The 25,982-nt window shown below is 41.2% G+C and overlaps 1 long non-coding RNA gene across 1 annotated transcript in view; it reads left to right on the top strand.

Moving 5' to 3' along the window:
• Window positions 1-25,755, top strand: part of LOC149525282 (uncharacterized) — a 38,429-nt gene extending 12,674 nt beyond the window's left edge. The window contains exon 2 of the long non-coding RNA XR_016348608.1: window positions 25,386-25,755. This is a non-coding gene — a long non-coding RNA (uncharacterized LOC149525282). The remainder of the gene's footprint in view (window positions 1-25,385) is intronic.
• The last annotated feature ends 227 nt before the right edge of the window (window positions 25,756-25,982 follow it).

Raw genomic sequence — 25,982 nt, 5'->3', positions numbered from 1 at the left:
GTTGAGAAAGAAAGCCTTTTTCGACAGATCCTGTAAACCACCTTGCAGGAGGCATAAGGGATCTGTTGAAAAAGGTTTTCTTTCTCAACAGATCCCCGTCTAGACTGCTGCTTTTTGCTGACAAAGTGCTGAGTTGGCAAAAAGGCGGCCATTTTGTGCAAATTAAGCCCGGGATATTTAAATCCCTGCTTCATTTGCAATGTTGACCTGCCTAATCTGCATCCCTCTGCCAACAGAGGGATGCAGTCTAGACATACCCTAAGTGTCTTTTCCCACCCTGTATAACAGCAGTAATTTTCAGTTGCACTTCTGCCATAAAACCCAAACAATGGGTGTCTTCAACCTGTAATATATTCAGTAGATGTGAATTCACCATTTTCCATACCTAATCCCTTCAAGTTGTTGGAGCATTTTAGTAGCCTGGCTTCGTTCAGGTCTTTAATTAGTACAGCTGTCCTTCCAAAATGTTCCACAAAAGCGGAAAAAGAAATGTTTTGAGGAGGTTTGAAGACAAGCAGCAGACAGCTATTTTCTCCCCCTCTGCGGGAGCTTTGGCACTACCCCTAGCAGGGTAGAAGTCCTGGGCCTCCAGTCCCTTTAGTCGCTGTGAACTGAAAGAACATAACTATTTAAAGAAGTGGAGGAAAGTTCCCTTTTTGTTTCCGTTTCCAGTTCCAGTTCAACTACAGAGCTTACCGCTGTTTCAACAATCTGGACAACCATAAGGAATCCTCTCCAAGGCTGCCAGGCAAGCTGGTAATACTGGTCCTAGGCTGGTTCCTGTGTTTGACTTTCTAAGTCCTATGGTGAAGGTAACCCAGGTCCTCAAGCAAAGTCTCATGTGGTATGGTCACTACATTGCTCCAACTTAGCACTCTGGTGTTGCCTGCTTCTTCGGCAATACTCAGGCAGTTCCTGTGCTTTCCTGAGTAAAGCACAGAAAGCTTGTGTTTTCCACCTAAATTATTTTGATGTAACAAAACATTAGAGCTGATTTTAAAAAAAACTAGAAACAATGAATAGTCCTGTGGCACTTTAGAGACTGACAAGAATATTTATACAATCCTGAGCTTTTCATGGGTAAAACCCACTTCATCAGATTTGGGTTGATATGGTTTTTTCTCATGAAAACTCATGCTTCTGTATGTATTTGTGTCAGTCTCTAAGGTGCCACAGGACTACTCATTGGTTTTAAAGTTAGATTAACAGAGCTATGGTAGAGAAGGAGGATGGATGGTGCTCACTTTGCTTGAAAGAAGTCTGTGGGGTACGTCAACACAACTGAAATTTGGAGAAAACTATATTTTTGTTTTAAGTTTTACAGCGCTTTATTATTTTTGTACTTTTTACACCCAAAAATTTCAACGCCCACCCAGCTATGATTAAGTTGTTTAAACAAATGTGTTGCAATGGTAGAAAAAAAATTTGTGGGTCTGAAAACCGTAGGTACTGGGGATACTTATACTTTTTTTTTAAAAAGGGGTACTTTATAAAAAAAAAAAAAAGTTGAGAAACACTGACTGTCCTAGATCATCCTTGACAGGTATCTGTTCAATCTATTCTTGAAAACCTCCTATGATGGATTCCACAACATCCCTTGAAATCCTATTTCAGTGCTTAAGTGTTAGGTTAGATTTTTTAGGAACAACTTTCTAAGGCCCCCCTGCTACAGGTTAAGCTTATTACATATTGTCCTACATTAAGTGGTTACGGAGGGCAATCTTCTTCATAACTGCCTGTAGTGAGGGGGTGTGGCCTCCCTCCCTGATAGATCTAGAAAGAGTTGTGGCCACCCCTGGTTTGCAGAGCCAGTTCACCTGCGACCTCTTTACCATAAGCAAAGGAGGGTGGGGGGGACAGGAACCAGACATAGAAAAGGCAGGCCCTCAAGCTCAGTTGGAGGAGAGCTGCTGGAAAACCAGATGTCTCTCCTCAGCCTCTACTGCTGGAGCTACAACACCAGAGACCCAGAAGGACTGCCGGAGCTTCCAGTACTGAGGAGCGGTTTGGGCTGCCACTTGCTGTTTACCCCAGCAAGAATAACAACAACTCCAGAACCCAGATACCCCCTGGATGGGAGTGTGTGAAAGAGTCCAGGGCAACTGAATAGAGTTTGGTTGCATTGCTTATGGATTACAAGCTGCCCAGTGTGTTGTGGCTGGATTCCCCATGGATTGCTCCTCTACTGTTAGCACCACAGTGTAGATGTACCCTATTTTGGGATACTTCTGGTATCCCAAAATTGCTATTCACATCATTGAAACAAGCCCATTATTTTGAAATATAATGGGCTCGCAATTCTGACGTCTCTGTAAGCCTCATTCCTTGAGGATTACGGGATGTTTTAGAATGGTGGTTTATTTTGAAATTAACTCGAAATAAGCTACGCAATTTGCATAGCTCGAATTGTGTAGCTTATTTCAAACTAAAGGTGCAGTGTAGATGCACCCTTAGAGCTTTAGGCTGAGGTGGAGTGGGTTGGGCCTGTGTCTGCCTACCCCCTGCAAGCTCATCCTGAGGGTGGTGGCCTCCCCAATTTTTTGCCAAGAGGTCTGCTTTGATCTGTCATCTACCCAAGCTAGGATGCTAGATGGTTTTGCTCACCGCCCTATCAGAGATATGATTTCACCTCCCTCCCACTTTTTTATGGACTAAAAACAGATTTGGAGCATTACAGATTTAGTTTTGTGATAGGTGTAGCGGAAGAGAGCAGCTACCCTCTGGTATTGTCATGAGCTGTCATGCGCACACAGTTCTTTAAAAGACATCACACTAGGGATGAGCTCAGCAAGTCTCTGCCACTTGGTGGTTCTTTCTTTTTTTAATGTTTTTAACTTGTAGCACTCCTGTTCAGTCTTTGGGTGAGGGAAGGGTCATTTTATGTCTTGGATTAAGGAAAGATACAGCAACCTGCTTCCACTTGCATTAACTGCCATCTAGCAGCCCCTTGTCAATGATTCTTGGAAGCGCTTTTTTTTAAAGATTGAGCTAAAAATAAGTATTTGGAAAATTATTTTGAATAGTAATGAGCCTTAAGGGAGCTGTTAAAGTAGAGTCTTAGAGCATAGGTGCCTTTTTCTGTTCTCGTATTTGTAATGTGTATAGATAACTGGACACACTTCCTGAAGTGTTCTTCTGCATGTACACAGAGACTTTTACATTTATACTTCCTCCCTCCTTTTATATGCAAAGCAGTTCCCACAAACACTGCAGCAAAGAGAAATGCCATGAAACGCTATTTGCCTGGCAATCCTGCCTAGAATCTCCCTATCAAGATGCTTTATAAAGAAGGAACATTCAAACCGGAAGGGTTTGTATAACGTAGGTTCCCTTTGTGTAAACTGTTTCTAGGGACTAGGTTAGAGAGATGTCTTTATTGGGTTGGGACCTAAGTGACATGCTAAGACAGTCAGTTACTGGTGCACCTACCAGCTGCAGTGTGTTCATTAAGGAAAGATAAGCACAGAATTCTGGAGAAGAGACTTTGAGTAGATGCAGCTTCTCAGTAGTTTGAAAGAGGAAAGTATCTTTAAGTTACCCACATGCAAGCGTTGCCTGTTGCCCTTGCGTGGTAGGTCTCATCCTGATCTAGTTCAAACAGGCTTTGAACATTCTGGGGATTGCTTCACACCAAATGGTAATAGTCTCCATTGCAAAGCAGTGTTCTCCATTGCAAAGTCCCCCATTGCCTGTGGAAAGACTGGAGTTTCTTCTCTTGATTTTTGTCCTCCTTGGTATTGTAGTCAAGTAAGCAGGGCAGTATTTGTTAAATGCTGTGGAGTTATTCTTTTTGCTACTTTGGTCTCGATTTCCATCCTTTCCCTTTTATCCCTGTCTCGTGTCTGTATTGCTTCTTTTAATGTCACCCCATCTTTTCCCTTAATAGAGGGCTAGTTTCTTACCATCTGATTCCATTAAATAGATATCAAAAGACCTGTATATGCTCATTCCCGAGGATACTAGGCTTATGTCTATGCTACCCCTGAGAGTGAGTCTCCCAGTCCAGGGCCACAGATACCTTTGCAGCGCTTGCACTAGCTTGTTTAAAATAGCTATATAGATGTTGCTTGGATGTTGTGACTCTAGCTTTCAAGCTACACCTGTTCTTGACATTCTATTGCAAGCTCTGCTAGTATAAATGTATGGATCCAGGCTGGGAGGCTCTCTCCCAGATGCAATGTAGACAAACCCTCTGTGAGAGGCCCTTCATCTTAATGTGTGTAGTTCAGGAAGGAAAAGCTAAAGGCTGTGATCTGGACAAGAGGGCCACTTTGGAAAGAGAGGAAAGTGGACTCTCCCACTCTATCCTGGAGCACTCCCAACATACTAGAGCTAGCGCTCACTCTCTTTATACATGCATACATATACAACATATGAATAGTTTCATACTAAATTCTTATGGGCTTTGTTTTTAAGTATTACAGAAATGCATTGTATCATTCACTGCATGTATATGCCTCTCTAAAATCATGCAGTGTTTATTAAACGTAATACAAGTCAAAATTTCTTAAGGAAATGGAAACAAATATCTCTTCATGCATTTGTGTTTATATTATTGTGTCACTATGCCCCATCTTTGGCCTTTTAGATACCATCCCAACAGTCAATAAGCATGGATATCATTTTAAATAAATGTTTTGACTTCTGAAGTGCTTGTGATTAAGGTCAAGTTTAACTTGTATCCTTCATGAGAATAAGAGCCAATATAAATTAGCCTTGAAGGCTGTTTTACTATACTAATTCAGACGCCTAATGTGCATTGCACCTGAAATATTGCTGTCATGTCACCAAAGTGTTATATATTTACAATATGTTCTCTTCCCATTCCCCTCCTGCACCATGACATCTGCAATGCCTCTCCCCTGCCCCCACTTCCCCACACCATTGCTCGCTCTCTTGTGGCTACCTGCACTTGTAACACAGTATAAATCCATAACAACCATAACTCTGACACTTTGTTTTTAAACCATGCTCAACACCGAGAGAGGTCCAGCCATTCAAGTTTATTATTACTTGTAATCAAGCTCTTTACAGAAAGAAAACTACAGGGACTCAAACCACAAACACTTGCTGCCGCCACCACGTACATTTGTATTGCACATAGGTTTTTTTTTTTAAATTATCTCAATTTTTCTTGGCAGTGGCCCCAGACTTTAAGACTCTCTGTCGTCCTTCTGAACCCCAGCCAGGATATACACCACAGGAGCCAGCCCATAAGCATTGACACAGTAACTCAGAAACGTTAAGCTGTTTCATCAGTACAGATCCTTCATGTGGATACATCATTTTTTTCCTCATTTGCGATTAGTTCTCTGTCCTCTGTTCCAACAGCTGGATCATGTTCCAACAGCTGGATCATGCAGTATGCCCTGAAGTCATGACAGTATCAACCTTAATTTTTAATTTTCTTACTCTTGTTGATTGTTGCTTCTTGCTGTTAGATGAAGAGGGATTTTTGTGTGCATGTGTCTTGCACTTCTTGGGGGCATAGTATCCTGTCCATGTTGGTGTTTAACTCCATTTGACATTGATGGAAGTTACTCTGCTTAAAAATGTCTAACCATCAGAGCTGCTGATATAATCACACACAAGCAGCTTGCTCTTTCTTCTGCTCATGTAGGTTTTCGTTTCCTTTAGATAGCAGTCAGTGTCTAGAGGAGACTTTATTTTAATTTCATTTTATTGTATTAAGCCAAACAAACTGGAGTGAAATCTCCAGTGCAGTCAGCAGTAACAATATCACTGACTTCACTGGCATCCCCAGGAATGATAGCAGCAGGCCCTTCTGCCCAAAAGCATCCCCTTTGGATAATGTTTCTAATACCTTTCTGCTCTTCAAGCAACACAGCAAATCATTACGAAGAGTGTGTGGATGTTCTTATCCCTTTGAGGAAATGGCTGAGGGTAAGCAAAGTCATAAATTGAAAGGGAAAAAAATCTCCTCTTGATCTCTGCATTATGCAGATAGAACAGATAAACTACAAAGTAAAGCTTTCTCATTTTCATGTCTTCTCTGCTGTTGATAGACACATACAGGGACACAATGTGTGCGCCACAGTGTGATTTTTTTTTTCTTCTTAGGTGGGAATGAACATCTTAGGTTGTTTTCTATGTCTGTTTACAAATCTTTTAGTCAGCTTTGACCCCTCTACTATATCACAGTCCTTGCATGGACCTGAACCCAGCTCTGTATCCAAACTACAGAATTGTTGACTAAACTTTCTTTCCAGCCCCTCTCTAATTACAAGCAGAAATCTGAATAGTTGAGGATAACTAAGGATATCTGACTGATATCCAAGTTAACTCATCACTTGAGGTATTTAAATCAAAAGATAGTTTCGTAGAACACTGTAGCTTGTGCATAAGAGGGTACAGAAACCTGCATTGGAGGAAGAGATTAATGAGCTGCTGTGGACTCAACAGGCCATACCTTACTACACCTGTAACAGGATTAAGAGGGAGAGTACAGCTTAGCTGGGGGCTGATCAGGAAGGAGAGCATATCAGAAAGAACTGTCCCTAAAAACCCCCAAATCCTAATTGAGCTGTATAATATGTCACTTGTATAGGGAATGTTGTCCATGTTGGGTTTTGGGCCAATATAATTTTTACATGGGAGAGTCATAGGTAGTCTTGCTGTACAGTCTTGTCTGTATAGCACAGGCCACCGACACCACTTTAGCTGGTCTCCTTTTTAATGTAAGGTTAAAGTATTGCAGCAGCCTAAAGGAGACTAGACTACCACATGCAGAGAACAGGAGGAAGTGAGGTGCACCAATGCCCGAAGCTCGCAGAATGGCATGGAAATGATTAAGTGAGTGATACCCAGATACCCCTAGCAAGCAACCTTCACACCCTCTCTGCTCCTGGGAGCTAATTGTCAATTTGAGTTGGAGGGTGGGGGAGAATTCCTTCACAATCCCACATATGTTGGTCAGTTAGACCCATAGCATATGAGCAAGAACCAACCAAGCACACGAGAGAGAATGTTCAGTGCCCCTCCCCAAGTCCCATCTCTAGTCATGGCCATCTCGTGCTGCTTCAGAGGAAGGTAACTTTTTTTAAAAGCCTCCCAGAATCCACTGAGAGTAGAGGGAACATCCCATTCTGATCCCTGCTAGTAGCCAGCTGAAATCCTGAAACATGAGCTTGAGGAACATCAGACATAAAATGGAAGTGATCTCTAGTTGTGTTGAGCCATGTCTCCTACCATCCCAGGCAATCCTTCATAGAATTGTGCTACAAAATGTGTCCATCTCCCTCTCAAAACTTATTACATTGATTGCCCCCACAATTCCTATTTGACATCTGTTCTAGAACCTCTCCCCTTTGATTTAGAAACCTTCTTCTTATTTCCTGCCTGAATTTGCTTATATCCACTTGCACGTGTGCCAATATTGTCCTTTAGTTTAAAAAACTCGTCACATGCCTAGCTATTTGCCCCTCCCTCCAATGCATATGGAGGCAGCAATAATAATACACCCCCATCCTTTTTACTCGACTAAATAAGCTAAGGTCTTTCAATCTCCTCTTATAAGTGAGAATGGTCGAGAGAAGGGAAGGCCTATTGGCTCTTCTCTGTACCTTTCACATTTCAATTTATCTTTCTTGAACATAGAATCAGTGGGAAGGGTTTCCCATGACTAGATGCTCAGGGAGCAGGATAGAGAGCAGGTAAAGAACTCTTAAACTGCGATAGTAGATGCTTATAAACACTTCAAGCACTGGTATCAAGTAATGAAGTATTCACAATAAATAAATTAAATAAACATAAATGTGACATTAATTCTGTATCAATTACTCAAAGGAAAATGTTAGCTGAGTGAGCTTATCCTTATACCAGATTGATCTACAAAAGTAGATACTGCTGAAGAATTTAATATCTATCTGTCTGTCTGTATCTCTCTCTATATATACACACACCCACACACATATAGATATATTCACACACACACATATTATCTAGATAGATTTCTGGATAAATTTCTATAATAGAACAGATCCTATAGTCCTCAGTCAAGCAAAAATCCCCAACTGACGCCCATTGTTTGCTATTTGCAGAATATGTAAGGCTTAATTGTGTATATACTGCCTCTCTGGGTTGGTTCTAAAACATAGAACATGCTGAGCTCCACTAGAGGGCTCACATACTATTTAAAAGGATACTACCCTCATCTTGTACATTATTACACTCCCATTGATTTTGTAGTATATGAGAGCATTCCCTCGCCCTGATCATAAAGGGTTAGTGCAACAGTCAGTTAACCCTGACACATTAACAGCATTTTGGAGCATGCCTTCTCGCCTGGGTAGAGAGATCTAGGCTAGCAGGGCTTGTGCTAGTGCTATAAAAATAGTTAATAGACATCACTTTGACGATGCGGTTTGGCCTGGCACTCAGATACTGAAGCCATAACTTCGAACAATTGTCTTTTCAGCATTTTTGAGCATTAACATGAACTCTGCTACTAGCTTGTGTCTATCCACCTGGGTTGGGAGGGTCTGTCAAAAATGCTTTAGACCTATCCTTAAAGAGGACAAGGGATATATAAAGGCAGCAAGGAGTAAAGGGAAAATACCTAGGTATGAGCCGGAGCCCTACTCACAGATCTTTGTGGGAATACTTGGTTATAGTTGCTGCCTTTCTTCTGCCTCAGTTGTTTTTATTCTGCTTAGCTTTAAGTTCTCATAAAGATGGCCATGGGAAGATGGGATCACAACCGACTATCTGGCTGCCTGATTGTTTTGTTTTCTTGGGCAGGGAAATCAGTGCACCAGTCCACTGGGAATTTTTCCTAAGTACGATCTGCTGGATGGGGTCCATAGTAGTTAGTTAGCCCTTTGATTCAATATTATCGGTTTTATCTATCATTTATTACTGAGTGTTTTTCTTCATTTTATTAATCCTCCTTCTTTCCTTTCCTTTATCTTTACTGTCCTGTTTTTCTTGGCCTATTCTCTCCTATTTTTTCATTTATTTTGTATTTGTTTACTTTTAATATTTTCTTCCTGCCTTTATTTTAATTTTCTTCATTCTCTCTCTTTTGACATCACTGGGAGGCATATTAGGAGGCCCCAGTGTCCAGCTAGGATTAGAGAAATAGAAAAAGCTTGCTCGTGGTATAAACTAAACACTATTTTCAATTAGTTGATAGGAATGCTTTCCCATGCCTTCAGGAAAGGAAAGTGTACTACAGATGCAATATTTGCAATGAAGCAGACATTGGACAGCACAATTAATGGAGGGAATAACTCCTATGGAGCATTTATTGATTTTGAGAGAGTTTATGGCTTGATTCCATGCGAGCTGGCTTTTGGAGTATTGAGTGGGATGTGGGGGAGACTGTAAGAAATAGTTTGAGGCAGGCTTGAGGTGTGATAAGAATGGGTAAAGAAAGCATGGGAAGAAGAGGCAGCAGCAAAGGATGTGGAAAACCTAAGATTAAATGGAAATATTTTGTCAAAAGAACTTTAAAGAGAAAGGGATTGGATCTTCAAGACCTGTGAATCTGTGCCATGAACCAGAAGAAGTGGCAAAAGAAGTCGCAAAATGAAGGAAATGGTTTTCTTGTAGTAAACAAAGTAGTAAAATTATGGACCTTGATTATTTTGCTTTCAATTATACCAACTTCAGTCTGAAATAAATACATTGATATTAATAGTGTTTTTCTGGTTTGACATGGAGCAAAATCTGGTCATATTACTTCATGAGAAACAAGCACAAAAGCAACCCCCATAAGTAGGCTCAACATCTCAATATTTTCTATATCATTTAAGTGGATAATATTGTTTAACATTGTGGTTTTTTTTTTTCTCTCCAATGTTTACACTTGCATGAAATTAAGGCAGTTCAGGCAATTTTTAATGACAGTTTATATTTAAAAAGTTAAAGTTTCATAAATGGTATGTATACAAATTGTCACGTCAAAATATACAAAGGAAAATATCTTTAAATCAAACTTTAATTTCTCAAGCAGCATTTTTCTTTCTTTGCCTGTCTATAAATTTAAATTATAGATGGGAATACTTTTTTCCCTACCTGTGTGCATGGTAAAATTGACATTTACATATATTTATTAATAACTTTCTAATCCTTCCATGTATACTCGTACTCTGAATTTTGGTATAATTGGAAGATTTGAAATTTGCTGCAGTGACTTAAATGGTCATCTTGTTCATGGTATGTTATTTAAAATTATGCTTTCATAATACCATTTGGGCCAATCATGCCTTCCTGACTAGATAGAGATATTGCCAGCATCTCCTACCTCTTGTAGATAAGGGAGGAATGATTCAGAAGTCTCCTCTTTGAGTGCTGGGATCCACATGGAGGAAGGGTATCATCTGGAAGAGTGATAAATGGGACAATGCATAAATCTATAGAAAGGAGGCACAGAGTCCTTGAAGAGCTCATGGCAGAGTTAGGATACAGTTCCAGACATCATGATATTTCTGCCGCCCACTTCCATGGTATGGCTCTCTTAAGGATCATTTCTATGTTGTGTAGAGGGAGCATCACTGATCTAAAGCTGGCAAGGAATCAAAGACCTTCTTTTGGAGTGTTCTTGACCTTCTGTTAACCGACAGTGCAAGTCAGCAATAAACATCCCCTCCAAATTAAAAAATCAGAGATGTCTCCCTGAGGTAAAATTTATGTAGAAGTCCCGCCCTTTTGCACCTTCTTCTGGCTATTCCTGCAGAAGAAAGGTAGTCAGGCCCTCTCTTAATTTCAAATATAATATCACTCCTTACAACACAAAACTAAATGGTTCTTGAATGTCATGAAGAAAATACTTCAGGACAAAGAGCCAAAAATTATAGAAACAATCCCAGGCATCTAAACCTGTATTATTGTATAAGTGTGGTTCAGTTAATGTATTTCTAATCATATGAAGATTTCTCACAAACTACAACAATGATCAGAGGCAAATGAACAAATAAATGTTTTGGTCATGGTAATATGAAGCATGGAAGAAAGGAGAGTATTTTGGGTGTCCTCTCTTAATGCCTCAAAAAGCAACAGCTGTCTTCCTATCCCATGGCCCTTCCTCAAGCATCTGTGGCTTAACACGTAAGTCTACTCTGTTTAATGTTGATTTCTTATACCACACTCATTGCTGTAATATATGAACATTTTCCAGTAGTGTGTTAAGCAACATGGCTAATATCCGGCACACTTGTTCTCTTGTCCGCTCCCCAGGGAGAGCATCATGCAGTGGCGTTTAGGAATTTTTAAATAATTATCTGTCCACACACACAAATTGTTCCATGTGTTAGAGAACAAGTTTTAAAAAATGAAGTGTATATGTAAAAATGATGGTGAGGTTTGTGATGGTCTCTGTTCCTGTGGAAGTTCATTCTAGCAGCCTGGACCAACACCTGAGAAAGCATCTGTCTCCCACACAAGTGAATTTGTCTTTATTGTATAGAGTTCAGCTCTGTCAGAGGAATAAAGTTGTCATCGTCAAGCCTTACTAATCTTTTGGCTATCAGGAGCTCAGGCCACTAAGTGCCTTAAGAATAAGGATGGAGACTAGAAACCAGACATCTGTTTTAAAATAAGATCTTGTAATCATTGCCAAACAATGCTGTGAGAAGGACAAAAGAGAGTTCATATGCAGACGGAAAGCAGGAGAATCCTTCTACTTTACTGCAAGCAAAGGTGAGATCATGTGTGTAAAGCTGATGTTGCTGGACTTGGAAATCATGTCTATGGCTATTAGATTGCAAAAACTGGTCTGTAGCATTTCACTGAAATAAGGATATTCTTGCTGCACTGCCTCTGAGGTCCCTGTCAGTTTGCATTATCTACTGCGTAAATACCAATGCTTTGACCCAGGCTGAACCCTTTGCCTAGATCTAAATTGGACATATTTATGAAAATTTATTTCTTATGCTTACACCCCAGGAATGGTGTTTGTTACATTTCATTTCATTTAACCAAGAGGGGAGGATGAGAGGGGGATTAATGTTAAATGTCAATATTTTGAATTCCCTGCAATTGGGCATTAAGCGTCCAATCTGCAACCCATACATGTCAATGTGAATCTTTGTGTTGATTTTACTGGGTTTGGGATTGGAGCCTGAAACTGTACTGTGCTGCACCAGCCTTGTTTTGGTGGTTGCATAGTCCCAGTAGTTGAACTGGATTAAATGAAAGGTCTTCATATGAGGAGAGAGGATCAGACTGCTGGCCAGCTGAAATGGGAGAAGGCAATCTGCTCAGATTCATACTACTCAATCCCATGATCTGTCTGCAGCCAATTTCTAGCTTCATGTTAAGCAGCTGTCTTCCTTTCACCACTGGGATCATCTTCTTTCCTTGATACACATGATCCATACTGTCTCTATTCAAAGTATCTGAAGCCTGCTTGTCTTGGTGTTGGAAGACCAGCAGCAGTGGATCGATGGTTCATAACCTTTCCACGTTCAATAATGCCTCTCTCCTCCCCTGCCCCGCACGTGCACACACTCCTATCTGCACAGAAAGAAAGGGAAAGTGGCCATGACCCAATAGACCAATTTGTGATGCCCAGGTCGAGAATCCATTTAACAGAAAAGGAGAATTAATGTTCCACAGTGAATTACACAGGGCAATGATTTTTGTAAATTTTCCCAGTCACAAGTTAAAAAAAAAAAATATCATGTAACTCCTGTTCTGCATCTGCTTTCAGGTCATGCTTAAAGATACCATGAAGATAGGTCAAAAAACAAATCAATAAGAGTCTTCTTATAAGGCAGGTAAGCTAGTGAAGTGAAAGGCGGACTGAAGATTTAATTGCTGCCTATTAAATATATTGGAGGGGAATATAAATGAGTTTTTGCAGAGCATGATAAGAGAATCTGGGTCTGTTCCAAATTTAAAAAAAATCTATCACATTGGCAAATACATAATCAGTCTTTCTGGGTTTTTTTCTGATATGGGATAACATCTAGATCTGTGATAGTTTTGAACAGTATTCAGATTTAATTACTAAAACTTCTTTAAGCCAATCAACTTCTAATATGCATCTACAATGTACGCAGGGAAACATTATTAGTTGGCCTTTGTGGAACTGTACAGATTTTAAAATCCTGTGCATTTCCTTTCTAGCTGTGATTACAGAATTACGCCATCTGGAATGACATCAGATATAAAAACTTCAAATGAAAAAGATCAGAAATTGATTAGAAAACCTGATTAGATCTACCAAATAACTATATTGTGAAAGTCACTGTCCCTGTTCCTGCCTGATTGTTTTACATTAGAGGACTCTTAAAGAGATCTCTCTTCCCACTGAATAATATCAGCCTTAAACTTATAATAAATAGAGAGTTGTAGTGGTTACATTCAAAGATGTAATAATTGGATGGAACTTTGGCTTGACTGTTTATGAAATTATACTGATTTAAAAACTTGATCCTGTACCAGTGGAGTTGACAATTCGACCTGACATATTTTTGTAGCAACTGAAAATTCTGTGTAACTGAATGATGTGTGTTTTTACTCACCTGCATGTCTTTAGCTTTCATGGTAGTTCTTTGAAAAGTATTTCCAGAGCAAGGATATCTGCTTTGTCCCATTTACAAAGAGCTACTGAAATGCTTGAAAGCACAAGATTTCCAAATTTACTTTTAATTTTAGTTCTCGTCTCTTTTTTATTCTTCTGGGATAAGTACACAAAGCCTTTGATCATTGACACTGATAACTTAGAGAGCTATTTGCAGGTGCTTATTGACCCCAAGAAACTATAGCATTTGGCCAAAAAAAAATAAAAAAATCACAAGAGCAGAAATCCCACCAGGAAGTCAGTCTGTTAAGTGGACTCCTAGCTCTCATGTTCTGCACTCAGGAGCTAGCAGTAGCCCATGGGCTGGGCTGAAAGGGAAGGATAAAGAAGAAAAGGCCTTCAACAGGGTAAAAGTCTGTGAAAGTAAATTTAATTTTTTTTTAAAAGCCAAATGATTGATTTGATGTGGAAAGAGGTCTTAACCACAACAGTGGAACCTGAATACCCTGCCACTGGGGTAATTAACTACCATTTTTGGCTGGAGCTATTCCTGATCTATGCTGGTGCAAATGAAAGGAGAATCAGGCCCACACTTTCTAACCAACGTGATCAATTTGTGGCTTATGACATGTCTAAAAGAACACAGATTTGTCAATAAACAATGTAACTTCCCCTGAACTGCATAGATCTTGTTGAGTTGATTTTTCTAGCAACAATTTCTAGCTTTTTCTTACTCTTGATAGCTTCTCCCCTTATTCTTTCAGGGAACAGTCTCTCAGATTCTCCTTTTTTTAACACCTCTTAGTCTTTGTGTCCCTGTTTCTTCAATTCCCCCCTTTAATTTACACCTCCAGCTACTGTTTTCTGAGTCTATCATCTCATTCCTGCAGCTTTGTGGCCACTAGCCCATACACTCTTTATGCACCTAAGCTTCAAGACCATCATTTGTCATTTCCACACCCTCCTTCTGCTCTTCAAACAAGTTATAATTTTGCACTTACATCACCTAACAGAACCAGAATAAATATTTAGAAAGCAGGAACAGTGCCCCCCTCTCATCTGTGTATTTTAAAAGTTCCAAAATATGCAGCAGTATCCCTGCACCTAGAAGAGACCTGATTCTGTGCATTAATGCACCTCCAAATGCAGTAGAAAGGATTCACCCTTTTGATTGAGCCATTTACAGAATTTATTTGTTCCCTACATAGCACAAAAGAACGATCTCATTCCAGTCCATTCATACCTATGCTTCTGATGCTGTTGCATGTGTGTTGCCACTTGGGACAAGGTGATATGCACCTTTTCAAGGGCCTGTTTAGTGACAGCAATCCTTTGAACAGGTGTTTGATAGCTTCTCCCCTTATTCTTTCAGGGAACAGTCTCTCATTCTCCTTTTTTTAACACCTCTTAGTCTTTGTGTCCCTGTTTCTTCAATTCCCCCCTTTAATTTACACCTTATTGGACTAAGCTAGAAGGGACCAGGTGACTGCTATAATCCTTCTGCCAGGTGGAGCTGGCAGCAAGCAGAGTCATGTTCAATATCTAGGAGTTCTTTTCCATTGATGCAGCACAGAACCACCTCAGGCTCCCATCCAGTAACATGGGAAAACTACACACCACCCCCAGTGCACCCGAGAGAGGCAATTCTTCCCCACTCATGAGCACAGCATCTGACTATAGAAAAGAATCTTTTAATGATGGGAGAGAAGCCACCCCACATTAATTAGAGCAAGAAGCCCAGCCCAGAGTGGTGGAGCAGTGCCTTCAACTTCCTATTCTTGAGTTCTTCAATCAAAAGTTCTTTTCCATGCCCCTCTCTGCTCCCTCACCACACCCCACATGACTAAGAGAAACCAGCATTCAGAGGCACAGCTGTGTGAGTTCACCTCTCACCTGGAGAAGAAGGTATCTGCTTGTTCTGCCATCTGATCACTTGCTTTGGCTGGCCACCCTTCTGGTCACTGCTCCTCATTGCTTGGCTTCTCCTTGCCACCTGGGCTGCCCTGCCGTCCACTGCGCTTTTCCTCTGGCCATCCCAACTGTCACTGTTCCTCACCAGTCAGCCAACTGTCAGTCACCTGCTATGGCTGTCACTTGCCTTTGTGCTGTGATCTCTGCACATCAATCTCTTGGTAATTTTCAGCTCTTGGCAGGCAGGAGAGAAACACATTCCCACCACCATGCCCCAGTCAAGCACTGAAAATAACAAATAGCTCGTAATAAAGTCTGTTTAGCTCTTCCTTTGAACAGTGAGGAAGAACAGGTTAAACAAGTCTGGGGACCCCTCTGGGAAGTCCACACGCTTTCTGACTGGGACATCTGTCCTCACTCCTCCTACTTACGCTGGCCTTTGAGCCCCTGTCTTAATGAGGGCCTTTTGGCTGCGGGTGACCCACTCATTTGGGACAGGTTATGCACCATCCACCATTAAACTACCTGCTTCCCTGTATTCATGAAAGAATTAAAACAACATTGAAACAGTATTTTACTACCTTGCATTGAGTACTAAAGTGATTTATAACCCAACACCTGCCTAAGTCTGTTCACTTTCAGCCACATTGTTCCATCTGCTAGATTTCAAAGCAGAGTAGGTGAGTTCATTTAAATACCATTTGCTCCTAAAGCCTCACCTTCTCAGCTAGGTGTCGGGAATTCATCCAGATCTTGCTTATATAATCCCCATACCTTCTGGATATGCTGTACTGTCCTGACTAGTGGCACTGGAGGTATCCTGAAATAGCTACCCTGTGTCTTCACAAGCCGCCCATTATTTCAAAATATTTTTGAAATAACGGGCACGCTATTTCAGCATCCAAGAATCCCTTGTTCCACGAGGATTGAGGGATGTCTCGAAATAGTGTGTTGTTTCAAAATGTGGCGCTGTGTAGATGCACCAAATTTTGAAATAGCCTAAATCGAAATTTGATTGAAATAAGATACACAGTTTGCACAGCGCAAATTGCTTATCTTATTTCAAGTTTAGGGTGCTGTGTAGATGCACCCAGAGAGAATGAGTCTGCTCTACAACCTTTGGTACTAGACTTCCATTGCTATAAAGGCCTGAAAGGGTACATCTATACATCAAAGCTTAACACGAAATAAGCTACAGAAATTGAGCTACATCAATTGCATAACTTATTTCAAAATAGCTTGTTTCAAATTTTGGCGCTGTCTACACAGCACTTATTTTGAAATAGAGCACTCTTCCTCTGACTTTCCTTACTCCTCATAAAATGAGGATTACAGGAATCTGAGTAAGAAGTCCTCCATCTTGACAATATTTTGACATTATGTTGAAATAACTGCCATCTATGTAGTCATGGGCTATGTTATTTTGAAATAATGTTGCTGTGTGTATTCATAGCCAAAGGGGAGCTACAGGTTGTCTTTTGTGACAGGTCCTAGAGCAGTATGTGTGTGTGGGTGGGGGGAAGAATATACAAAGGGGAAATTTCTGAGCCTCAGCAGCCTGGTTTGCTCAGAGGGATGGTGGTTTTGTATTACCTTGATATGTTTCCTCATTAAACTTTCCCCTGAAGAAGGCCTCAGCAAACTTTGATGTTTAATGCTACCTGAGCTGGTGAGACAGGCCAGCAGCTTACAGTGCCAGTGCACACTCTCACCTGCTCTATATTGGACCTAATTTTTTTAAAATTTTCTACTGTTGTTACCACCAGTTCAGTTCTTTCAGATGGAACAGCAGCGTGAGTGGTAGTGCAAGGAAATGTTGGCTACCAGTGTTCTAACCACAAGGTCATATGGACCTGCTTTGAGCTAGTTAGCACACAGCTCAGGGTCCTCAGACATTCTCATCCATGCAGGCACAGAAGGCAGCTAAATGCTACCATCTGCTCTCTGGCACTGAGTTTACTGGGGGGAGCCAGAAACCAGACACCTGTGTGGAATAAGTTCTTGTAATAAATCACTGTCAATCAATATTGTAAGAAGGGTGTGAGTAAATTCCAATGAGCAGAAGGCGGAGATTCCTCCTTTTCTTACAAGAGTAAAGGTGGGATAATACATGCAGGGCTGTGGCTGCTGGACTTGAGAAATTGCTCTGTAGCAGTTTCCAAAAGAACTGATATGACTATTCCACTGTCTCTGACATCACTATCAATTTGAACTACATACCATGCAAACACCAATCATTCAACTCCGAGGCTACATCTAGACTGCAAGCCTCTTTCGGAAGAGGCTTTTTCAAAATATACATTCGAAAAAGCCTCTTTCGAAAACGAGCGTCTAGACTGCTACTTTTTTCGAAAAAACCCTGCAGTCTAGACACAGCCTGACTGAGCCCTGGGTTAGGGCTAATCTGGGGCGTTAACAAAGCAGGAATCCAAATGCATGAATGAAAAATAGACGATTTAGGAAAAGTTATGACCATAACAATTCCTTCCCCTTTATGTCCTGTCCACTCTTATTCATATACACATGCTTCATAGCCACTGGCTACGTCTACACTGGCATGGTTTTCTGAAAATGCTTTTAACGGAAAAGTTTTCCGTTAAAAGCATTTTCGGAAAAGCGCATCTAGATTGGCAGGATGCTTTTCCGCAAAAGCATTTTTTGCGGAAAAGCGTCTGTGGCCAATCTAGATGCGCTTTTCCGCAAAAAAGCCTCGATCGCCATTTTTGCAATCGGGGATTTTTGCGGAAAATAAATCTCTGCTGTCTACACTGGCCCGTTTGCGCAAAAGTTTTTCAGAAAAAGACTTTTGCCCGAACAGGAGCAGCATAGTATTTCCGCAAAAGCACTGACAATCTTACATGAGATCGTCAGTGCTTTTGCGGAAATTCAAGTGGCCAGTGTAGACAGCTGGCAAGTTTTTCCGCAAAAGCAGATGATTTTGCGGAAAAGCTTGCTAGTCTAGACACAGCCTCTATGTAATACATTTTTTCAGAAGAAGTAGTTTCTTATACAACTTTTCTAGTGACGAGTCTGAAATCCAAGCTTGATTACTATGCAGAAGTCTGTCCCACTTCAGGGCACCACATAACCATGTGTTTAACTTTAAGCACGTTGACTTCAGTGCAACTTAAGCATATGCTTCGTGCTAAGTGTTCGATTGGGTGCAAGATCCTTTTCTGAATCTTTGCCACAGATAATATTGTAAATTTGAAATCAATCACACGTCTACTTAGATTTTGTAAAAGGTGGTGAAACAACTTATTTGATTGCAGCTTTGTGAGATTTTATAACTTAAGGTGTCCTACAAAATGTCTAGGTCTTTAATCAAATCAGATATACTTTTTAATGTGATCCTGTTTCACCTTTACATTTGTAAATAGATTTTAATTGCCGCTCCTTCTTATAGCAACCAGCAATAAGTCTGAGTGGGAATGTAACCATAAACTGAAATTAAAATATAGAACTGTATATTTAATACAGCAGGTGATCCTGTGGCCCAGGATAGTAAGTGACTCAGGAGAGGAAGTCTCTAACAGAGCAGTGAGTTTATTTAGAGCCAGTTTCCCTTTCTGTGGGGTTTGGTTTGGAAGAGACTTGATAATACCATAATTTAAGCTTTATTCCATAAACACAGCCTTGGTTTTCACTCTGCTTCACTCTTTCCTAACTTCACATTTTCCGGGCATTTCCTGCCAAGCTACATTTACTCTTTTTTCACTGCAAATTACTGCCAGCTATCTCCTGGTTTCCCTTACACTAAGTCCCTTTTAGGCACCATAACAGTTCCTTTGAGCTACTCCTGCCTTTGAACTGTGAAAGAGCAGCTCCCAAATTCTGGGAATTGGTAGTCTGGTGGCACGTTGCTCATGTCATGAGTCAGGCTGATGGATCACTAAATATTATGTGATATGGTCTGAAATTAAATGCATATTGACATTGGAAAAGCCCTTTTTCCTTTTATCCCACGGCTTGTGTTCAGCTTCATCCTAACATTTAAACTAAGCAAAAAGAAGACCAAAGTGGAAGGAGATTTATTTTCTCATTAGCAATGTGTACCCCATCATGGAAAAAGGATAATACAGGCAGTCCCCGGGTTACATACAAGATAGGGACTGTAGGTTTGTTCTTAAGTTGAATCTGTATGTAAGTCGGAACTGGCGTCCAGATTTAGCCACTGCTGAAACTGACCAGCGGCTGACTACAGGAAGCCCGAGGCAGAGTTGCTCTGCCCCGGGCTTCCTGGAATCAGCCTCTGATCAGTTTCAACAGGTTGAATCTGGACGCCAGTTCCGACTTACATACAGATTCAACTTAAGAACCCCAGGCGTCCCCAAGTCAGCTGCTGCTGAAACTGATCAGCGGCTGATTCCAGGAAGCCGGGGGCAGAGCAACTCTGCCTCTGGCTTCCTGTAGTCAGCGCTGGTCAGTTTCAGCAGCGGCTGACTTGGGGACGCCTGGGGCAGAGCAGCTTGGGTGCTGCTGGGTTGCTCCAGTAGCGCTGCTCCTCGGCGCTACTGGACCAATCCACCAGCACCCCAGCTGCTCTGCCCCAGGCGTCCTGATTCAGCCACTGCTGAAACTGACCAGCAGCGGCTGAATCAGGATGCCTAGGGCAGAGCAGCTGGGGTGCTGCCAGGTTGGTCCAGTAGCGTCCAGAGCGGCACTGTGGGACCAACAGGCAGCGCCCCAGCTGCTCTACCACAGGTGTCCGGAGAAAAGCCTGGACTGCTGCGGGGGGGGCGTACTAGCTGTGCCCCCCCCAGCAGACCAGGGAGACACGGGCGGGGGACCGAGACGCACCGCGGTCCCGCCGCCTGGGTCCTCTGCGGCTTTGCTCCACATCTCCCTAGTCTGCTGGTCTGCTGGATACCAGCAGACCAGGGAGATGGGGAGCAAAGCCGCGGAGCACGCGGGCAGCGGACAGCCCAGACGCGCCGCGGCTGTCCCGCTGCCGGCGTCCTCAGAGGCTTTGCTTCCCGTCTCCCTGGTCTGCTGATCTCCAGCAGACCAGGGAGACGGGCAGCTAACCCCGTTTGTAACTGCGGATCCGACATAAGTCAGATCCGTGTAACTCGGGGACTGCCTGTATAGGGCCACGAGCTATTGAAGATGTAGACTGCATATTCACGGTTAATAATTTGTTGTAAAGTTTGCCAAGGTGGACTATAGATCATATAATTATAGAAATGAAGTTGGCAAGATTAATTGGGCCAATGTTTCAAAAGGTGGAAGATGTAACAGGGCTAGTTGAATAGACTGCAAAATTAGTGGCCACAGGGGTTCTCTGGATTATGGAGCCTCCCAGTGTTGCCAGCTGGAGAGAATCCTTTCGTGGTTCATGAACCATGGTTCCATCTGAAATGAGGGCTTGCGTATCTAGCCTTGCAAGGTGGGCTCTGGAGGGTTGCACTATAATTGCCCCATATAGATCCTGAGAGCTTGAATTAAGATTCCTAACTGCTATTAATGCAGTCCTGTTTCAGGCTACACCTACTCTAGAGCAGCGATTGATGCTCTGAGATAAATCCACCAGTGGCTGATTTAGTCAGTCTAACGAGGACCTGCCCAATCAACTGCCAATTACTCTGCAGTCGACACCTATGTGCTACCCCCAACAAAAAGTATAAGGTAGAGTTGCATACCACAGATGACTTAGGCTCAGATAGAAGTAGCTACCTATGTCACATTTACACTTTTCACAGGACTATATATATGCCAACTAGGTACCTGTTACTTTGGCTAGCAGGGTCTGTCTGGGGCAGTTGCAGAGCAAACTAAGGTGCTGCACTGTAATTCTGACCCCCATGGCCAGCACTGCAGTGCCCGGTAGACAAGTCCTGAGAATTGACAAGATCTCAATGTAGTGATCATGAGGCTGCTGAGTTGCCTCTCTAACCTATTAGGATACCTTAGGCTTGGGCTCCTGACACCAAGGAATAGCTCAGAATTGCTGTGGAACTTAACCCAGGGAATGAACAAATTGATATTAAAAGCTGCAAATTCAATTCTGCTGCTGCAGTGGACTGTACCTGCATTATCCGATTGCCTTGCTGTCTGTTACATGTTCCGTTTTAAGGCCCTGTGAGTCTTGCTGCTTATGACAGGTCAGGAAACAGAGAAGTTCCATACAAAAAAAAAAAGAGAATCCTATTGGTCTCTGAAGCCTCAAGTGTATAACTCATGCATTTGTACAGCAGCTCCACGTGTCGGATATCCAGCAGTAAAATTAACTTTATGAAACTACTTCTGGCACAGTGCTAGCTAAAACTGCCAAACAGGAGGTTGGTTGTGAAGCAAAACCAGGTTCCAAATTTGAAAATTCTCCAGAAACGTTATTGGGTTGTCAGAAGTTCAATATAAAATCCAATCTTTGCATGGCTTACTAGCTCTGTGTGTGTATATATGTGAACAAATACAATAATTTGTGGCATTGTGGAACTCCATGTTTGCAAATGCTTCTAAATGATGATAAAATAGCAGCTTTGCTGTCTGTGTAAATATAGCATTTATGAAAGTCATCCCCTTAATAGCATTGGCTAGCACTAAGTGGGTAAAGCAAAGATTTGTCCCCCAGAGCTTCACCATAGCATCTCAGCCCTGCTGTGCAGCAGAATTGCCATTCTTGTCTTGGGCATAGCGTGACCAGATATTCCATTTTAATGGGGTCATTTCCGGTATTTGAGGCTTTGCCTTACAAACATGCATATTACCTCCTACCATCTGTCCTGATTTTTCACACTTGCTGTCTTGACCACCCTAGTTGGGCATCTCTGAGCTAAAGCTGTTGATTCAAGTTTTTGCAAGCAGTTTTGGGGAGAAGACTGTCAAACTGATGTGCACTCCTCATGGCATAAGATAAAAAATATGGGCCAAATCCTAGACGGTCTTATTCAAACAAAACTCCCATAGAAGTCTCTTCATTTTCCCATTTCAGTGTCTGATCCAAAGCCATGAAATGACTAGAGTCTTTCCATTGATTTAATTGAACTTTGGATTAAGCCATAAGTGAGTCGAAGGCCGTAAGTGATTTCACATACCCATGATTTCACTTTCTGAAATTTCTATAAAATAGCTGTGTTTGTGCTGAAAGCCTGAAAGTAGTAGTCATTCTGTATAAAGACTGTGTTAAAAAGTAGGAAGGCCTTCATGATTTGTCCCATAGAAATAGAGATGTAGCCATGTTTAGTCTGGCCTAGCTGAAACAAAAGACAGGACTATGCAGCACTTTAAAAACTAACAAGATGGTTTATTAGGTGATGAGCTTTCGTGGGCCAGACCCACTTCCTCAGATCAAATTTGTCCTGTTATTACTAACTTTGTAACTTCCAAACTTATTCCTGCTTCTTTGTGTTGAAAATGAATGGGAGAAATGTTTGAGAGCCCAGCAGATAGACATAGGCCCACTCAACAATCGAGTCACTAATATGCTCTACAGGATTATGTGGTGCTATCCATTCAACAATTAAAAACCAAATTGTTTACTATCTACAAAAAGACTTTATCCTGTTAACCAATTTGTTTGGAAGAGCTTTCTCTTTCAGCAGCAAAGTACTAATATATTCAGTGCTCTCTAGAATGCTAACAGTAGTGAGACATTTATGCTGCTGTAATTAAGGCTTAGTTGAAGTTTCTAAATGCATCCCTTGAAAGGTCTTACGACTCGGACTTGGTGCATTTTTTTAGGTCTAAAGATAGGCATGCAAGGTCTCAACTTGGAACACTTTTATTTTTGCCTTCCTAAGTGTAAGGAAAATTTGGTTCAGTCACTTTAAAATTGGACTTGTGAAAAAAATAAAATAAATAGTTATTGAGTTAGACTGAGTTGTTTTCATGTATTTGAACCCAGCTTCCATTTAAAGAAAGACATGTTGGCAAGCTGCAGGTCCATAATAAGTTGAAATTTAAAATGGGCCTTTGAAGATCAGTTAAATACATGTTTACACAAGAATCCAAAGTGGCTCAGGAGAAGGAACTATTCTAGCTTGTTAGCTAGTGCTGGGGTTTACAGCTGCCTGCAATATATGTTTACCCTAGGAAATAATGTACAGTGTGTACTTGGTTTTACTTATCTAAAGGAAAATATAGTCACAATATATTTAACTAAACTGAAAAATCAAGTTCCTTAATCCTTTCTGTTGTTGGGAGGTGTTGCCATGCTACAGTATGAGTTAATGCAAGGTCAGGGAATCAGAGTTTAGAGATGGGTGGTAAGAATTTGATTCATAATCATTAGAAAAAGAAAAAAACAAAAGGGGACATGACTGATGTCTTAAAATATTGAAAGCCAAAGAAAATGTAGATGCCAAAAGCCTTTCCAGAAGTAACAGGTTCAAAACCAAGCTATAAAATGAAGAAAAGATCAAAAAGGGAAGAGAGTTTTTATCTCCAGACCTTTGTTCAAAATCCATTGAAGTCAATGGGAGTTTTTTCCACAGTCTCCACTGGCTTTTGCATCTGTCTCTCTGTGGACAACAGATAATTAGGTCCTGATTCAGCAAAGCTCTTAAGCAAATGACTAACTCCCATTGTGATAAGTGTGATATGAGCATCTATTTAAAGTTAAGCACCAGTTTAAGAACTCTATGAAGTGGGCCTTTAACTTTTAAACACTAAATGCAGGCAGAGTATATTCATATCATATTTACCTCAGGGAAACATTCTTTACAGTTTTATATTCTAATCTACTCTAGAAAATTATTTATCATTGCCAAGGGAACATCATATGAAGCAGCACGTGAAGCAGAAGCCATTGTTAACTGCAAGCATAGATGAGGCTAAATTGTGTTCAGCACCATTGCAAAACACTGGGATTAAGAGTTATAGTCAGATGTCTTTTAAAACAAATGGAATTTAATTTCCAAATTAGGGAAGGTGTGGCTGGGTGAAAATTATGAAACATTAAATGGCTATATTAAACAAGTATCAAAGGCCTATATTCAGTGAAGCCGATAGCCTTCACAGGCTCCTGGCCAATGTAGAAGGGGCCCAACTCCACATTCCCAGAAGGGGTGGGACCTTGTACAGAAAGGTTGGGGCCAAGAGCAGTCAGCCCTCAGCACTGCTTGTAGCACTGGTCCAGTGCTCCAGCAGCAATTTAAAGGGCTTGGGCTCTATCCGCCATTGCTGCTACTGTGGGAGTAGTGGTGGCCAGAGTCCTGGGTCCCTTTGAATCACTGAGCCCTGGAGCAATTGCCCCCTTTTCCCCTCCTCCTGTAGGCGGGTCTGCCTATAAGAATCTCCTAAAGATGCATATAGACACCTAAATCAGTCACCTGCTTTTTCAAAGGTGTTAAGAGCACAGACGTGCCTACTGAAGTAAAATAGAATGGCTAGATACTCAGCATTTTTTAAATCAGGTCACCAAATTTAGGTGCCCATATATTGCTTTGGGATCTTATCTTCACATTTATCATTTTTTTAACATCTTGTCTAGAGGTTGTAATCATTGCAACAAGTTAGACAAATCACTTTAATGGTCCGGTAACTCCACTGAAGTCATTTATATTTTAGATTAACATATTTCTGATTTTCAGCGCTCTAGGTGGAACCTCAGTCAGGCCATTAGGGTCAAACGTTACCTTTTGATGTTAGCACTGATTTCCTCCTGACTGCAAGGAGAGCTGTTATGCACCAACAGAACTGAGGATGGAAGCTGAACATGAGAGGCAGGGAGAACTTTTGAAAAATGAAAATGTTAGATGGATAGCATGGACTGGACAAGATGACTTCTTGTAGTACCTTCCAGTCTTATGATTCTATGACAGGCAGTTGGCAGGTCTTTGGAACATTTAGTCTGTTGAAAGCTCTACTCCAACAACCCCAAACTGGTACTGTAAGATGTGCAAGCCCTTACTTCCAGTTTTCTGGTTTCAGTTAGTTTGACACAGCACTAACGTTACTTGAACCAAGCTCTTTACTAAACTATACATCTGTGCATAGAGATATAATCCTAAAACACATTGTTTTTGCTTCTTATCTATTACAGCACATTTGCCCAATTTTACTACTTCCAGCTCCAGTGGCTCACAAAGAAAACAGGAAAGAATTCCTTGCTTCAATAATTCATGGAAAATTGAGCTGAAACTATGATATTGGTGAGACATGAGAGGATACAACTCAGATTGCTATTATTATTCATGCTGGGATCATAGAACTGAAGCATATGCTTAAAATATTTCCAAGCCACTCATGAATATAATTTCAGTAGAAATGTGGTAATCTGTTGAAACGACTCCATATTGAACATGATGGTATAATTGAAGTTGTTTAATTGCCTGTTACATCATTTAGCTGATTCCTGAAACAATGTTATTAGTATTTAATGTAACACTTCTATAATAAAAAAGGTGAATTCATTGGGTGAAAGGACAATCTTCCATTTCATGAAACACAACTGGCAGATGGAAACAAGAAATGAAGTCCTTTTTGAGTTAGCTTTTACTAGAGAGGTGGGCAAATACTGGCCGGCGGGCTGGAGCCGGTCTGCCAGGTTTAGCCCCTAGCAGGCCCCTATTGCTATGTTTGCCTGTGCATCTGCAGGTACCAGTGATTGCACTTCCCATTGGCTGCAGAATGCCAATCC

Source organism: Pelodiscus sinensis, chromosome 2, assembly GCF_052426305.1.
Source record: "Pelodiscus sinensis isolate ZL-2025 chromosome 2, ASM5242630v1, whole genome shotgun sequence".
Taxonomy (NCBI): domain Eukaryota; kingdom Metazoa; phylum Chordata; order Testudines; family Trionychidae; genus Pelodiscus; species Pelodiscus sinensis.
The sequence above is the reverse complement of the archived record's forward strand: the minus strand, read 5'-3'. Positions and strand labels throughout refer to the sequence as shown.